The 18,300-nt window shown below is 38.2% G+C and overlaps 1 long non-coding RNA gene across 1 annotated transcript; it reads left to right on the forward strand.

The window, feature by feature from the left end:
• The first annotated feature begins 7,724 nt into the window (after nucleotides 1-7,724).
• LOC113277392 lies at nucleotides 7,725-9,418 on the forward strand. The gene is made up of 4 exons (XR_003324890.1): nucleotides 7,725-7,962; nucleotides 8,437-8,578; nucleotides 8,871-8,969; nucleotides 9,081-9,418. It is a non-coding gene; the product is annotated as an uncharacterized LOC113277392 (long non-coding RNA).
• The last annotated feature ends 8,882 nt before the right edge of the window (nucleotides 9,419-18,300 follow it).

Raw genomic sequence — 18,300 nt, forward strand, 5'->3', positions numbered from 1 at the left:
TGCAATCACTCGTGGGATGGATGACGTATCTATGGAAGCGACAATACCGAGGATTTTCCATGGCCTCTTCAGTTGGTTCCTTCTTGACATAAGGAAATTTGATTGCGTCGTCTTGAATCTAGGAATCGAGTAGTTCATTAACTTCTTCCATGGAACAGGGAAAATCAGGTGCTTCTGGATCTTCCGTATGCTGAGGAGGGATTTTCGAATTCTCCTTCTTGTGTGTTTTTGAAGGGGTGGAGGAAGTCTTCTTGTGTTGTGGTTCTTCTTTTCGCTTAATCCCTTCCGCGACAACATTTGTTGAAGGTTGCAGGTTATACTGCTTGTTGATCAGACGCCTGCTTCCTCGAGTGTCTTTTGAATCTCCGGTCTTTGTAGACTTTGCTCTTTCCAAAAGAGCGGGTGCAGTGGTTTCCGACCTCTTCGCAGCTTCGTGAAGCTCTGAGAAAGTCTGGAATCGAAGGTTTTCTAGCAAGTCCCTGTAGACCGGGAGCATGTCATTGATGCACAAGTCCACCAGTTGTTGCTCCGTGACGTTTGGGTCATGAAAATCCAGGGCTTGGACTCTGAACCTTTTCACATAATCATTGGGATTTTCACTGAACCTATGAAACATTCTTCCAAGGTCGAAGAGGGTGACTTGTTCTGACACGAAGAAGTATTTCCTGTAAAATGCGTTAACCATTTCTCCCCAATTGTTGATGGTCCCTGGTGTGATGCTGTTATACCAGGTGTATGCCCTGCCTTTCAGATATTTTGAGAATTCCTTGAGACGGACGACATGATTATGTTCATGTTCTCCCAAGGCTTCGAGAAAATGAGAGACATGTTCCCGAGCATTTTCAGTTCCATCATACAAGGTCAAAGTTGGAGAAACGTAACCTTTGGGGAGTGGAATCCTCTGCGTAGCGGCAGGGTAAGGAGGTTGATGACGATGTTCATGCGATGTCTTGCCTTTTCCATGGTTCTCTAAGAGGTGCTCCAGATCCTCGCGAGTGATTAAATTCGGTGATCCCTTCGCTGATGAGTTGTCTGCAGCAATTTTGTGGACTTCGTCGTCTTCTACTGTATGGATTGGAATTACCTCAGGGCCGTCGTCCGAGGATTTCTCCTTCTCCTTTCCCTTCTCTTGAGTCTTCTCTGACATCTTGTAAGTAAGAGTTTTGAGATAATTACACAGCTCCTTCTGTGTGGCAGCCATGTCAGTCTGGTTCTTCGCAAGAGTCTCATGCGCTTTGATAAGATCAGCAATGGTAGGCGGTGGATCTCCTCTGACTTCTTCAGGGTGTCGTCCGGACAGTGGATGACCTTCGGCGTGAGGAGGAGTAGTGTCACCACCATCAGTGTTGGAGGTCGGGATTGTCTCCGGGATATTCTGATTGTTGTTGTTGCTAGTGCTTGCACGGTTTTTTTTAGGATTCGTAACTGAACCTGACCTGAGATCAACCATCTTATAAAATTGTGAGATTGCAACCGAGAGAATGATCTCCCACTGTGGTCGCCAATCTGTAGATGGGGAAAAACGATTTGCTGGTTTTTAAGGAATTGAGGAGACGACCGTACGGAGGAGACTCCTCGAACCGAGCGAAATGTTAAAACTCACACAGATGCGCCGCTGCAAAAGGGGTGCTTTAGATTCGAGAGATCAATCTGTAGTACTCCGGCCTAAATCAAGACAATGATCGTTCTAGAGTAAATTCGGTCACAAGAGAGGATGGGTTGATCTGTATGAAGGAAGCTGAGAAATGTATGGAATCAATGGTAATCAAAGATTGTGGGTGTGTGAATTCTGAATATGATAAGCTCTGAGTGATTGAAATTGCTCAATTGAGAGTAGTTGCTCAATTGATGAGTTGATGATCTCGTGTTGTCAGTTTGACGTGAGATTGATGATACTGATGATGATTCAATCATGATTCAGAGACTTATTTATATTGCTGGAATTGTAAACACCATGATTCCATGAAGTGTGACAGTTGATGGAATCAAGAAGTGGGGAAGTGGAGATCGTGTTTGAAACCAGTTGCTCAACGTGTGGAGACTTGGTCGATTTTCCACCCACTACCTCGTGAATTCCTTCAACTGATTGCACGACTTGCTCACATTCCATCGTGTGTTTGAACACACGTGCCGTAGACCGCCAGACCAAAACCCTAAGTGATATCCCCCCAAGTTACACGATTGACGTCTCGTGGTTTGTTAGTCAATTGATGACTTCGTGGTTTGATGGGACGATGAGTCCATGTAGTCGTTGAGTTGAACATGATGTTCTGAAACTCATGAATTGAACATGTCATGAGACAGAGGTATAGTTCTTACGATGAAGTGAGCAAGTATCGCTCATTCGACGGATCGTAGAATATCGATTGTTGAACCAATATTCCTTGGTTGGAGAAAATATTCCTCATCTGAGCAAATGCTGCTCATGTGATGAATTGTTGAATATTTGATCATCTAAGCATGTGTTGCTCGTCTGATGGATTATTGGCAGCGTACCAAAAATATTAATTAGAATACTGGTCGTTGAACCGAGCATAATTAATAAAATTAATGACCATGAAGTCGTCATAAAATAATTAAGGTTAGAATCTGGAATGATGATCCTTGGATTCAGAAACCCTAATTTGATCAATTGATGATCAATTCATGGTTCGTCAGAATTTCAACCATGGGACGAAGGAGGGGGCGACTACATGGGACCGTGGATCAACCATGTAGTGTCCATATGCTCACGTGAGAAAATACGAAGAATTCCTGAAGAGTTGACGATTTGTTGGTGGAAGAATGATTAAATGCCGGCTTAATCATTTATTCAAAAATGCTCGTCTGAGCCTTAGGTGAGAAAACCTAATTAATTATGACGAGGCGAGGGACCGACGATGGAGTCATGAAACCGGCCCTGGGTTGTCCCGTGACCGCCTGACGATCACTTCATGAAAATCCAAAGTGTTTGGGAGAGTTTTGGACCTAATACGAGCAATTGTGCAAATTAGGTCAAAACTGTGAAAATTGATGGGACCGGCTTCCGTGAGCCAAAGAGCCAATCTTGGTCGGTCAAGATAGCGTGCTCGTGTCCCCAAGGCGTCCGCGTCTCAGTCCTGAGAATTTTGATATTTTCTGGTGTGCAATTGAGCATCCATTCGAGAAAATATGCCAAAATTAGGGTTTCGACGAAAACTGAGGAAAGCACCATGTGATGATGAAAAACAATTATAAAATAAGGGATGAGGAGGCGTGGGACCGCCGTGGTCAAGGCATGGTCGGCCTGTCGTGACCACAGTCCTGTGGTGCATTTTCCTTAATTTTATAATATTTTGATGATTTTATGAAAAACTCATGAATTTTGAGAAATTTGATGAATTTTGGGAGTTTCCATGAATTGAAGGAGTTTTCATGAGTTCAAGGAAGCAAAAAATAATAAAACAAGGGCGTGTGGGACCGTGGAAGGCATGGCCGGCCGGCTAGAGCCCTGTACCACGAGTTTCCCTAATTTTATAATGATTTTATGAAAAATTCATGAATTTTGAGAAATTTGATGAATTTAGGGAGTTTCCATGAATTGAAGGAGTTTTCATGAGTTCAAGAAAGCAAAAAATATTAAAATAATAAAAAACAAGAGCGTGTGGGACCGTGGAAGGCATGGCCTGGTCCCACGAGTTTTCCTAATTTTTTTAATATTTTTAGGTATTTTGATGATTTGAGGGAATTTTTCTTAATTTGAGAGAAATACCATGAAATCAAGGAATTTGATGAATTCAAGGAAAACTAATAATAAAATAATAAAACAAAGGGGCGTGTGGGACAGGCTAGGGCATGCCCGTCCAGCCAAGGCCTGGTCCCACAAGTTTTCATAATTTATTTTATTTTATTATTATTTGATGATTTGTGCAAAAATACCATGAAATCAAGGAGTTTTTCATGAAATTAGAGAAATAATAATAATAATAATAAAATAATAAGGAACCGTGGGTGTGGGGACGGTTGGGACCAAGGCATGGCCGGTTGGCCAATGGTCACGCCCCACACTACTTTCCTTAATTTTATATTATTTTTTATGGATTTATGGAAGTACCATGAAACCGAGGAGCTTCCTCAAGACGAAGGAGATTTGATAAAATGAGAGAATTTTCATCAAATCATGGAAAATAATAAAAATGCATTAAAAATATAAAACTGGCGTGGGGTTGACCACGACACGGTCGGTCGGTCGTGTGTCCGTGCTCCCAGCACCCTGGTCAATATTTTTAATTATTTATTATTTTCTTCTCTATTTTGCATAGGTTCATCGTTTCGTTGTATTTTTGAAATGCTCGTTCGTGCGGTGACTGTTAGTGTATCATCGTTGAATACACCTTCACCATTTGAATCGGGGCCTACTTAGAGGTAGCTCAGACGCCCGGTTGTTGATTATTTATTACTAATTGTGGAATTCAGTGGAGAATAATTCACAAAACTGAGTAATAAGATGTTTATTATTAATTCATAGGATCAGCTGAGGATTCGACTACGAATTCAGAATAATAAAGTGAGCATTACCATTCCATGGGATCATAGATTCGACCATAGAATCGGAGTAATTAAGATTTATCTATTACCATTTGTGATACCAGTTGTGGATTCGATCATGAAATCGGATTAATGTGATAATATAGTTATTGATATTCTATGAGATCAAGCTGTGGATTCGATCATAGAATCAGAACAATTATTATTGTCATTCCATGGGACCAGTCGTGGATTCGACCATGGAATAGGAGCGATTGTAATTAGGAATAATTAACTTTGTGGCTCTATACTAGCAGAGCAAGCTGTCTAGGAGCATTAATTATCCTGATACGAGCTTTCCGATAAGTCATATCTTTTATATAGTCAGGGTAAACTTGTTGTTTGTTCCTGAAGACGTTATCGCTCTATACTAGCAGAGCAAGCTGTCTAGGAGCCGTCCATCTCGTGATGCTATTTAGAAATAATCACTGAAAGTATTCAGTATTCATGAGATATGCCGTTGTCCATTTGTGAGACTACATATCTACATGTACTCTGAGAGAACGTACTCTCCGTTGAGAATTCGATGAGAGACCCGTGTCTCGATACTCACGTCTGATTTCTGAATCAGGGCTTCGTATAATTATGAGTTTACGAATTTAGCCTTTGTCGAAAATCCACCATCTACAACATTATAGCCACGGTTCGCAAAAGATTGCATTCCTTATTATATAAATGTATTTTTTCATGAACAAACCGATTTTAAAACTTAACCCACTATGCAAACGGGTACGCATACTTAGAGTTCCGGACTTGGTATGTCCGCCAGTATGCGAACGGGTACGCATACTAAATTCCCGGACTTGAACTGTTAAGCCAGCACGCATACGGGTATGCATACTAAGTTCTCGGACTTCAACTGTTAAACCAGTGCGCATACGAGTATGCATACTATGGTTCCTGGACTTGGAGTAACTTGCAACCGTTAGCATACAAGTACGCATACTGTGCTATATCCAATCAATGGTTAATTTTTCTAAACTCCATTTTAATCACTGAAACACTCTTAGAAGACGGGAATAACTGTCTCACACAAACTATTAGCTTCAAAACAATTTTCAAGTGATCAATAGATCAATATGAAACATTCGGAGTCTACATCAAATGACTGTCTCACACAAATCATGTAAGATATTACCAGGCAATTTTCGCATGATCATCTTTTGACTTTCTTCAAGAATAAAAGATGAACTTGGTTAAAGCTAAAGCTTACCAACATATATTTCGAGAAATATGTAAGCGAGTTAAACTCAACTCGAAATATCAGATGTGTATAAGGTAAAGTCTATATAGCTATGCAACTTTTATCTCAATAGGAGATAGAATAGAAATAGACTTCTGAGTGATAGATGAGTTCAAGTCTCCACATACTTTTTGTTGATGAAGTTCCACAAGCTCCCCTTAGTAGTTCTTCGTCGATGAACACCGTGAAGTTTAAAGCTCAACTACACATTCTATCATAATCCGAGACATAGATATAAGTAGACTAGAAATAAAGACTTATAGTTTTCGCAACTAAACTTGACAAACAAGCTTGAGATATCAACGCTTGCGAGTTCGTGATAAGTGCAGAATTCATATGATTTTAGTGTCAATTCCATACTTGTTTTAGCTATTATTCTTGCATATTCTCGTATTATTACTCTTGTTTTCTCTTATTTGTCTCTATTAGGTGAATCATCCAAAAAGGAAGTAAAAGGTGCTGAAAATATCTAAGAAGAGAAGTATTCCAAGTATCCAAGTGTCCAAGTCCAAGAGAAGTGGAAGAAGTGCGACGAAAAGGAGCAAAATGCTCAAAATCAAGAAACGGTCTAAAGACCAAGCTTAAATCATTCAAATTCAGGATTTCTCATCACCATTTTTAAGATAATTGAAAGAGGAAAAGAATGCAAAAAGAATGAGGTCATTCCGAGTTCGGACGAAGGAGTTGTGGGCAAAACAAGTTTTTTGTCGAATACCGAAGACTAGCAAGTATGCAAACGGATTTTCAGTATGCAAACGGGTATACATACTTATTCCCCTGGATTTTAACTGAAATTTAATTATGCAAGTGGGTATGCATACTTTTGAAGGCCAAAACTCACGGTTAGGGTCTTTATTTCATATTTTCGGGTCGGGTTCTTGAACCTAACTAGATACTTGAAAGCCAAGTAATGTAAACCTATATAAAGAGGTATTAGGTCATGAATGAAAAAGAATCAAAAGGTCACAAAAATTTGTAAGTCTTGGAGAGGAGAAACAACACACAAAGCAAAAGGTAGGGTTTTGGAGCGATTCATCAATCGTAAAGATATCTCTTAACTTTTCTCATATGTATATCATGGATGTTTCTACATCCATGAGTAGCTAAAACACCTATTGATTGAGGATGAATTCTAAGTTGTAAACTTGATTTGATTTATTATATGAATCTATTTTGATTTCTTCGTATGATTATCGTTTGTGTTTACTATTTAATCTCTCTTTCCTTTTTCGCTCGAAAACCCAATTTTCTCGGTACAGGTTTTGTTTGATTTATGAATCTATGATTTCATTATTATTATTTTCATCAGTGTTTGTTCATTTTTTTTGTTCAGTGACTTTCTTGCTCTATCTGTTTTTGGTGCATTGATTGTTCAGTTTTTACGGATTAGGATGCAGTCAAGAAATCAATGTAAAAATTAGTAGTTGATTCTCGCCTTCTAAGGGTTCTAATAAGATTTGTAATGTTGTTGCAATTTAGGGTATTAGGTTTAGGAAAAATCAGCGTTTTCTGCGTTTTTCTATGTTTACCAAATTCTAGAGTTTTTACCTTTTTGTCTCAGTCATCAACTGTTGCTGGAGTTGGTTTCCGATACTGTATATGCTCTGCTCAGTGTGATTCTTTTTGGTATTTTTTCTCTTGAGACTCAATTTTACTTAATTTCTAAAATTATTGATTTTTTTTGTGTGTACTGTGTCCAGGTCCAACACTAATTTTTACTGTTTTTTTGATTGCGACGAATGAAATGCAGATAGAATCAATTGCAACTAAGATGCTAAAAGTCGGTTCCATTGCCACGCTTGTTTCGGCCTTGGTAAGATTCTGTCTACAACGTCTTTTAATAGTAAATTTACTTGATCCAAATAGTTGTTTACTGAGTCTGAATAATTATTGCGACGAGTGGAATGCACGTAGAAGCAATATGAGCTTGGTTTCAGCCTCCGTAAGATCCTGTCTACAGAGTTTATTAATAGTAACTTTACTTGATTTTTGTAGTTGTTTAGTAAGTAATTAGCAGTAGAATATTGTTTCTTCGAGGTTAACTTTGCTCAGTCTCCTTCTTCGGGTTCGTGAAGCGTGGATTGTTTCGAGAAGTTGGAGCAGATTGGTAAAGGCACGAATGGGCAAGTCTATTCTTTATTGTTAGTATTGTTATGAACTGGCAAGGTGTTTGAGTAAGTGCCATAGCTTAAGATTTTATAACTTTACTGAATCCATTTTAATCCATTAATTTAATGTATTCAAAAACTCTTAAAAGTATTGGTTTTGGTTGAGAAAATTTCTGTCCGCCCAAACCTGAGAATAAAATTGAAAACCCTAAATATCATATAAGAAATTGATAAATTAGGGCTTATTGCAATAGATTTCGAAATTCAGACCTCTTTGAAGAGAGAAAGATTGATAAAAATAATCAACGAACCGTATAAAACTAAACTAATAAAATCAAACACAAATTAGAGAAATCTATAGGTGTTCGAAGTGTTTCAGCAAGTAAAGGAAAAGGATAGTAGAGGTGGGTAAGAAGAAGGATGAAACTTGCTTAGTAAACCCGAATTCTAGGGTCTGTTCATTAGATTTCAGCTTTTCTCCTGTTCTTTATTCTTTGTTCTTCCATTTAATCTCACTATTACTTTGAAATCAATTGGTAGGTACGTCCAGATATTTGGAGATGTAATGCTTGGAGATTTGATTGGAAAAAGGGTTTTAAAGTAATGGTTGTAGCAGCACCATGACAGCTTAATTTGTTGTAGCGTTTCGAGAAATTGGAGCAGATTGGTGAAGGCACAAATGGTATATCTATTTTTTTTTATTGATTTGGATATGAACTGACAAATTGAGTATTTCCCGGCTCCACTATTTACAATGCATGTTGTATTATTAGGGTTTAAGGAAATAATCACGGCGAAAATATAAAAGTTCAAGAACACTTTACTTGAATTGTTCTGCCTTGGCGTTTTATGTCGTACATTATGTGTGTTGTCTTAATCCAAGTTTTCTGTTTTTTTTCTTTTATAGGATTGTCAGGTTTTATAGGCTTTGATGCCTTGCTCTTCATTAAGGAATACATTATATACTTTTGCAGGAAACAATATAGGATTTTAAGCTTATCGTTCAGGTTTATAGTGGAGCTTTAAATCCAGATCTCGCAGATGGACAATGAATACCAACCCTGATAATGACGGTAAGAGGTGCTCCTTTTATTAATCTATATTTTTAGCATATATTTTGTACTACCACTCAAAAGTCTCAGAAGTGTACTCATTTGCACATTTAACTTGCTTTGCCGTATCAGCGAGAGAGGTGAAGAAGTCCACAAAACTTGGAATGTGTTTTCTGTGTTCATGTCATGCCAGGTAAGGTATTTAGGTATTATCATCATAAAATGGAAGATAATTATGAATGGCACATTATTCTAGAATTCTTTATCTAATTAAGCACATTAAACCGGCTTTCATTCCCTGATGCTAGCAAAGAAAAACTGTTTGTGGTGTGTTGTGTGTTAAGTTGAGTTTGTATACCTTTAATGAATTTCTGCATATTCCTTAAGATGACTTGATGGGTATACTATATGGTGATGCATTCACACCTCTATCACCTCTAGCCTAAGCTTTCTCGAGAATGCAACAACAATTGAGGTTGGTGGTGCATGCTTAAACTCTCAAAAAATGTTAGCGAATTCGTTGTTAGATTTTAGAGTCGGCTTTTCCCAATGGGTATATGGTAACAGCTATTTGGAAAATAACCGGGTTACTTCCATTTCCCAATGTAATACAAGTCTTTTTTCAAATGTGGACCAACCAAATGCAGGACACCTTAAACTCAAAGAAGAAAGGCGATGTTCAGTGTTTAAAAAAGCGTTTCAAGACGCGCACTAGAGCGCGCTTTTTTACGCTTTGACAAGAAAACGCCCTGAAACGTGCGCTCTACAAAGTAGATACAGTTTTGGTATTTTTTTCTCTTCCCAAAGGCTATTTTGGCTTGTCTTTATATAAAACCTATGAAAATCAGCTGTTAAGGGAGTATTGTGACAACTATTGATCATCTAAAACTTGTAAGGATTATAAAGAGCCAGCTATCCAAGATATAGATACATGTAAGGTTATTAATAAGCCTGTTGTCCATAATCATAAACCAAGAAGAAACAATTGTCAATAGATTTTAAGATGTCTCTTCTTCTTTTTAACACTTCTTCTCCCTCTACTTGCACGTACTTCTTAGTTTTCATATAGAAAATAGTATTACATATATTGTGAGGCAACGCTTTGGTAACGTTTTTTAATGACGCTTTACGTTTTACTATGAGAACGCATCGCTTTACGCTTTCGCTATTTTAAACACTGGCGATGTTACTTACTGACAAAAATAATTCGAAGCTGCAATTGAGTGTTGCACACAGGTTATAAAATGTAAAGTCATATTTATTTGTATCGTTATTGCTGAAAGTTCGTCGTCTATCATATCGCATGTGACAATTTGCCTAAACTTTAAATAAAAAAACTACAATACGTGCAACGGAAACTAGGTGTTACACTTTGTAGTTATGTGGGTCTGTATGACCCACACCTATCCTTCCCATGGTTCATTAGAATATAACCCCGACTCTCAGTTCTCATGCTGAGATTAGATGTGAAAATGCGACGGTCTAACAACCACACCCAATAATTCGTTTGGCAATCTGAGAGGACTTACTCCAATACACTTTCTAGAGAATCAATTAGACAGTCAGACTCAATCTAGAGTAAAATATATCAAAGAGTTTAATATCCCTAACTCTTAATTCAATCCACAATCAACAAATAGAAATCTGCGAGCCCGATTGAATATAAGAGGAGTTACTTGAACGGTACCAAAGACCAATGTTCAAGTGTCAATTAATGTAAATTAACAACCAAAGGTTGGATATTCTAATTGATTGATCTTAACGCACAATCTGTGATATTTCAATTATATAACAAAATATAATGCGGAAAAGAAATAACACAAAAACCAGAATTTTGTTAACCAGGAGACTGCAAATGCAGAAAAACCCCGGGACCTAGTCCAGATTGAGCACCACACTGTATTAAGCCGCTACAGACTCTAGCCTACTACCAATTAACTTCAGACTGGACTATAGTTGAACCCTAATCAATCTCACACTGATTCAAGGTACAATTGTGTTCCTTACATCTCTGATCCCAGCAGGATACTATGCACTTGATTCCCTTAGTTGATCTCACCCACAACCAAGAGTTGCTACGACCCAAAGTCGAAGACTTGATAAACAAATCTGTCTCACACAGAAAAGTCTATAGATTGAATAAATCTGTCTCCCACAGAAATACCCAAGAGTTTTTGTTCCGTCTTTTGATAAATCAAGGTGAACAGGAACCAATTGATAAACCAGACTTATATTCCCGAAGAACGGCCTAGTATTATCAATCACCTCACAATAATCTTAATCGACTAGTGAAACACGATATTGAGGAATCACAAACAATGAGACGAATATGTTTGTGATTACTTTATCTTGCCTATCGGAGAAATTAATCTCGAGTCAATTATTTTAATTGTACTCAATACGATAGAATCGGGAAAGATCAAAATACGTAACTACAAAGAAAATAGTTGGGTCTAGCTTCACAATCCCAATGAAGTATTTGAAGTCGTTAACCTACGGGGTCTCGATAGAAACCTAAGGTTAAAGGAGAATCGACTCTAATTATGCAACTAGTAACACACATGAGGTGTGGGGATTAGGTTTCCCAGTTGCTAGAGTTGTCCTTTATATAGTTTTCAAATCAGGGTTTGCAATCCAAGTTACCTTGGTAACAAATAATTCAATATTCACTGTTAGATGAAAAATCTGATTCAACCAAGCTAATATCTTTCAACTGTTAGATCGAACTTAGCTTGTTACACACAAATGAAATGTACCCTCATTTAGGTTTACGTAACCGTACCTAAACGCGTACACCATATTGGTTCACAAATAGTTAACCGAGGTTATCCATATGATTATTCTCATATCAACCTTATTCATCTTAACTATAACTAGTTCAAATGACTCAAATGAAACTAGTTAAAGAGTTGTTCAATTGCTATATTATCATAGAATTATACAAGAACACAATTGAAGCAAAATCGATTTGATTCACTCGAATCAATCATGACCATTATAACCACGGTTTGCAAATATTGAATTCCTTATTATATAAATGTTTATGTTCATATTTAAAACCGATTTTAAAACTTTAACCTTCAAGTATGCAAACGGGTATGCATCCTTGAAATACCCGGACTAAGATTGAGTTACGCCAGTAAGCAAACGGGTACGCAAACTTCAAATACCAACAAAAATTCTCGTACATGAACCTGTACGCCAGTAGGAAAACGGGTAAACGGGTGTGCATACTATGATCCCCGGACATGGATTACATATGTGCAAGAGTGCACAACATGACATATCCAATAATGGTTAAGTGTTCTAAATTCTTATTTCAATCATTGAAACTTTCTTAGAGGATGAGAATAGCCGTTTTTCACACACTATTAGTATCAAAGAAATTTTCAAGTTATTACGAAACATTCCAAGACAACACCAAATGATTGTATCACACATACCATGTAAGATGTTACTCTAAAATTTTCACATGATATAAGATGAACTTGGTCGAAGCGAAAGCTTGCCAACACATATTTTGAGAAATATGTAAGTGAGTTAAACTCAGCTCGAAATCTCAAATGTGTACATCGAAAACTATATTGTAATACGACTTATGTCTCAATATAGGAGATAGAGTAGAAATAGACTTTCCAATTGATAGATGAGTTTAAGTCTCCACATACCTTTTGTCGATGAAGTTCCACAAGCTCCCCTTAATAGTTTTTCGTTTTCAATCTATGTCCTAGTCCGAGACATCTACAAATAGGCTAGAAATCAAGTCTTATAGTTTTGATTACTAACATTGACAAACATGCTTGAGATATCAACGCATGCGAGTTCGAGCGAGAAGTGCTCTAACAATCTCCCTCTTTGTCAATTTTAGTGACAAAACTATCAATACATACGAATTACAAAATAAATAAAAATTTGTAGCTTCTCATCCAAATGCTTGATCTCCTTGGCATCTGCAACACGACTCGAAAACTTCGTCACTTCCAAGTACTCCATGATTCTAAATGTGTTCAACTCAGCATCATAGTTGTTGAAGATCCGTAGCTATAGCAATGAGAAAACAAATGCTCTCAATCATTGTTATACAGTGTCATAGTATTATTATACAACATCAAAGTTCAATTGTATCACAACTTTTACAACAATACTATGGTTATATGTATCACTCCCCCTTAGTCAATACTTCATTTCAACATGAAAACCACTCCCCCTTATATAATGATCTGTAAACCATATGTATTTGTAGTATGAAACTACACATTAATTCTCCCCCTTTTGTCAATATAAATTGGCAAAGGTACGAAAACTAGAGGGATCCTCATGAAATTTTCATAGAGATAGTTCATGACCAAAAGAGAATAGCATACCAACTAATTTAGATGCAATCATAAAGCCGAAGCTAAATGCATTCATCAAGGAGTTTATAAAGATACAAGATAACCCCTATAATATTCCACAGCCGTACTCCCCACAAAGATTTGGCAATTAAGCACAAGTTCAACAAGAAATCTCCCTTATAAAATGTCATTCCCGAAAGAATAACAAAGGTGACCTTGCTTTTACAAGAAAAGAAGGATCTCATTGGACATAACCAAATCACATGAAAACATGAATTTGTATCCAAAAATCTCAATTGAATCAACCACAAAAATGATCAACTCAATTGGTCATGCTCGACATTAGAGAACTTACGGAGCAACACAGTATGTGCACAAAAATGTGGATCGGAGATCGACCAATACTGCGGAATACACAAGGATTCATTCTATTTTCCATCACTATTTGCACAATGATATACAATAGACATAATCCTTGTAAACAAAAGTTTTATCCTTTCTTCCATCAAATAATGACATTAAAGGCTTTAACTTTTGTAAGTCAAAAGTTCATTCTATCTTTTATCAATACTTTCATACCGACATAATAGAGTTTACTTTTGAACAAGTATGGGACAGTCACATGTTCGCGGACGTAAACAACATATCCCATAACAATTTGCAATAAAATCATACAGATTAAAATTGCAAAAATCATCTTCCAAAAAACTTAGAATTTAAATAAATAAATCTAAAAAAATGAAGATGAAAACGTTGGACATAGCTATGTGTACTCACAATAAAGGATATTCCAAACCCTAGTTATTCTTCTAAAAATACAAGAAATAAATTCTCATAAGAAGATTTACTAGACATAATAAATAAGATAACTCTAATAATCAAAATCACAAGCGATAATCATAGTTCTGGTATGGAAGCTTTACTGGTTCCAAAAACTTCAAGCTTGTGACAGACTGTATCAACTGTATCTTCGGAGAAGATATCCTCATTGGGAAGATCCTTAACATGCGACTTCATGAGAACAAGGTCAGATTTAAGCTTTTTCAACTCAGATCGCAGCATGTTAAGATCCTTTACCGAGTTCTCAAGCTTTAGTTGAGTCTTCCCAAGGTCAGAGAGAAAACCATGAACCACTTCAGCAGAGACCATCTCAGCATTTTCTCGATCTTGATGAGAAAACGCATCATGAGGCACATGATTCGAGTTCGTCAGCTTTAACCAGGGTTCTTTTCTTCTTTAAAACAAACTCCGGATAAACAGAGTCATCAATTGAATCAGCTGGTAAATCCCAAGAGTTGGAAGGAGACCCCATTCTTAAAACCAGGAAGGAAGAGTATGCATACTCTTTAGAGAGGTTTTTGGGTATTTAAGGGTTTCACAGAAAACAGAATTTAGGGTTTCCCAAGTTGGTCGGCGATAAATAATATGTGTACCAGTACGAACACAACCTTGACCCTTAAAACGTAAAACACCCAAGAAAGGAATAAACAACACAGAGTGTCATTTATTCATCAAAGTGTTTGCTAAGTGAATAAATTCACATAAATAAGCTCAATAAATCTTGTATTCTCACAAGAGATTTTTTTCAGAGCAAATAAGTGTAACAATTTTGACTTGACACAAATTAGAACAAACAAATACTTATGCATGACTGTTTGTGAATGGTAATCCAGCTAAGAACGATAATAAATTAGCACGGAGAATCAGAAAACATTTTGACATAAGTATACCTGAATACATCTCACTCTGTTAGGATTTTTTATTGAGAGTGAGGTTTCCGGACATGATTAACCTTCAAGTATGCAGACGGGTACGCATACTTGAAATACCCGGACTAAGATTGAGTTACGCCAGTACGCAAACGGGTACGCAAACTTCAAATTCCAGCGGAAATTCTCGGACATGAACTTGTACGCCAGTACACAAATGGGTACGCATACTTAGGTTGCCGGATTTCTCAAACCAACAGGTACGCAAACGGGTGCGCATACTATGGTTCCCGGACATGGATTACATATGTGCAAGAGTGCACAACATGAAATATCCAATAATGGTCAAGTGTTCTAAACTCTTATTTCAATCATTGAAACTTTCTTAGAGGATGACAATAGTCGTTTTTCACACACTATTAGCATCAAAGCAATTTTCAAGTTATTGAAATAATCATTACGAAACTTTCCAAGACAACACCAAATGATTGTATCACACAAACCATGTAAGAAGTTACTCGGTAATTTTCACATGATATAAGATGAACTTGGTCGAAGCTAAAGCTTGCCAACGCATATTTCGAGAAATATGTAAGCGAGTTAAACTCAGCTCGAAATCTCAAATGTGTATATCGAAAACTATATCGCAATACGACTTATGTCTTAATATAGGAGATAGAGTAGAAATAGACTTTCCAAGTGATATATGAGTTTAAGTCTCCATATACTTTTTGTCGATGAAGTTCCACAAGCTCCCCTTAGTAGGTATTCGTCTTGAAATGATTAACGCCGTGAAAACTAAGCTCAACTACACAATCTATGTACTAGTCCGAGACATCTATAAATAGGCTAGAAATCAAGACTTATAGTTTTGATCACTAACATTGACAAACATGCTTGAGATAGCAACACATGCGAGTTCGACCGAGCAGTGCTCTAACAAGATGCTTTAATGCGACACTCCAGAATCATGGAGGTTCCAAGTTCCAGAAAGAGAAATCCAGATGTTGTCATTTTAGATCTGAATTCTAAAATATATTTCTGAACTAACTTCATACAGCTGTCCATGGTTCATTAGAACATAACCCCGACTCGCAGTTCCCGTGCTGAGATTAGATGCTTTAATGCGACACTCTAGAATCATGGAGGTTCCATGTTTCAGAAAGAGGAATCCAGATGTTGTCATGTTAGATCTGAATTCTAAATTATATTTCTGAACTAACTTCATTTCATCCGAGTCTAAAAGCTTATTTTGTCTTTCTTCCTCATTGATCCCGTTTCTTCTCTCCCGCAGAAACACAAGACTATCGCTTCTCTATTTTTCTTTTCATCGATTCCCCTTTCTGTGTGACGTAGGTGTTTATGGTGGTTTTTAGTTCAGGGTTAAATTTATAAAACCTTGCATTTAATGTACCATCACTCTGCAAAGAAACAAAGCCATGTAAAAGTGATGAGTGTCTACCTCTCCACTGGCACATTTATTGAGCCGTTCAACATATCTACATGAAATTTATCCAGACTGGCGCATGTAGCAACAATCCCAGATACTCTGTAAATTTCAACACCTTGCTTATGTTATTCCCTAATATAAGACCCTCTGAGTACTTTTTCTGTGTTATGTTCCCCGGCAGAACCCTTAATATTGGTATGGCATGACGGATTTGTGTTCACTCGCAACAAAGTAGCATAAATTTCCAAGTATCAAAGGTTAAGGTCCTTGCACGAAATACTCAGTCAGAAAGCATACTGCTCTTTGTAAATAAAGAATTCTGTGTCAACACATAGAATTCAATCAATTTCGTTATAATCACAAAATTCATGAATCTAACTAATTTGCAAAAATTAGGGTTTTTGCGCCCTGCGCAATATATTAGGCCCCGTTGGTCGAGATTATGCTTAAACAACTAAGCAATTGATCCGCCGTGGATTAGTAGGTGTAAAGTCCTACCCGAAATCAGAATACAAAGAATAACGGAGCCGCAGAGTAGGACCAGCAATGAGAGGGAGCGTGGCCATGCCATAGGCTAGTCGACGCTATTTTGGCCACGCCTTATGCTACCCAACCAGCCCTAATTCCTTTGTCGACGAGAGGGAGTGTGTCCATGCCATAGGCTAGCCGGTGTCATTTTGCCACGCCCTATGCTACCCAACCGGCCCTAATTCCTTAGTCAACCAATCAGATCGCTTTAAACCTGCCACATTTCCATGAGTTGTGGCTGGGACCATACTTGTCGGCCCTATTCCCCATCAATAAATCAGGTTGCATTAAACCTGCCACGCGCACCAAAAGGGTGGCCACGCCCGTGCTTGGGCGGCCCCTACCTTTATTGACCAATCAGGTTGCTCCAAACTTGCCACAGCTTTAAAAGAGGTGGCTCCCCAAAAACCGCGCCAACATACTAACGACATGCTAAACATGCCAAAGAGAGCATGCCAGGCGCACATGCCAAACGACATGCCAAACATGCCAAAAAAACATGCCAATCGCACATGCCAAGTACACATGTCAAAACGTACCAACCCACTCTCTCTTCTTGACCAACATCACAACTTACTTCAATTTTGGCTAGCCTAACCGTAAGCGCGGCCATGCTCTAGTGGCGGTAGATGAAACCCTAACTTCTAATCGTGGCACAAAACTATGCCACCTCGGACCCACAACATGCCACAAGCCGTGCGGACTTAGGGGACCCTAAAAAAGGCGCCACATCATAGCCACTCGTGGAAATATTTGCTCTTGTTACCGTTTCTACATGGTGGCCTACCTATGGCTCCTCTGGCACTGTTTGTATAAAATGCCATGCCACGGCCACCTACCGCATGTCGCATGCCATATGCGCTAATTAGGGTTTCGGCATGCCAAACCCTATTTTGGGAAAGGTTGCTACGCCAACCAAGCCAGATAATGTTCCATAGAGCATTGGGATTTATGTGGCCATCGAAGATGATGTTGCCACACCACATTGAAGTCCAACACCAATGAGCCAAAATCTAGTGACCATGGCTATGCCAGGCGCTACTTGCACCATCGTACCGCTGGCATGCACGGGATATTCCAGCCATTCCACCGTGCCACTGACATGCACGAATTATGCCAGCCATGCCGCAATTAAACCGGCATGCGCTAAAGGCGCCACTGTACCATTATCAGGCGCCAACAAGATGTGGCCATAACCAATGACTACCCTTCCTCATGAGATGCAATCTCGGCCATCCAAGTTCGCCACCGAACTGACAGACTTGTAGAAAGTTTTAGGCGACCAGCCAAGATGAGCCTAAATCTAGTGGCCATGGCTACGCCAGGCACCA

Source organism: Papaver somniferum, chromosome 5, assembly GCF_003573695.1.
Source record: "Papaver somniferum cultivar HN1 chromosome 5, ASM357369v1, whole genome shotgun sequence".
Taxonomy (NCBI): domain Eukaryota; kingdom Viridiplantae; phylum Streptophyta; class Magnoliopsida; order Ranunculales; family Papaveraceae; genus Papaver; species Papaver somniferum.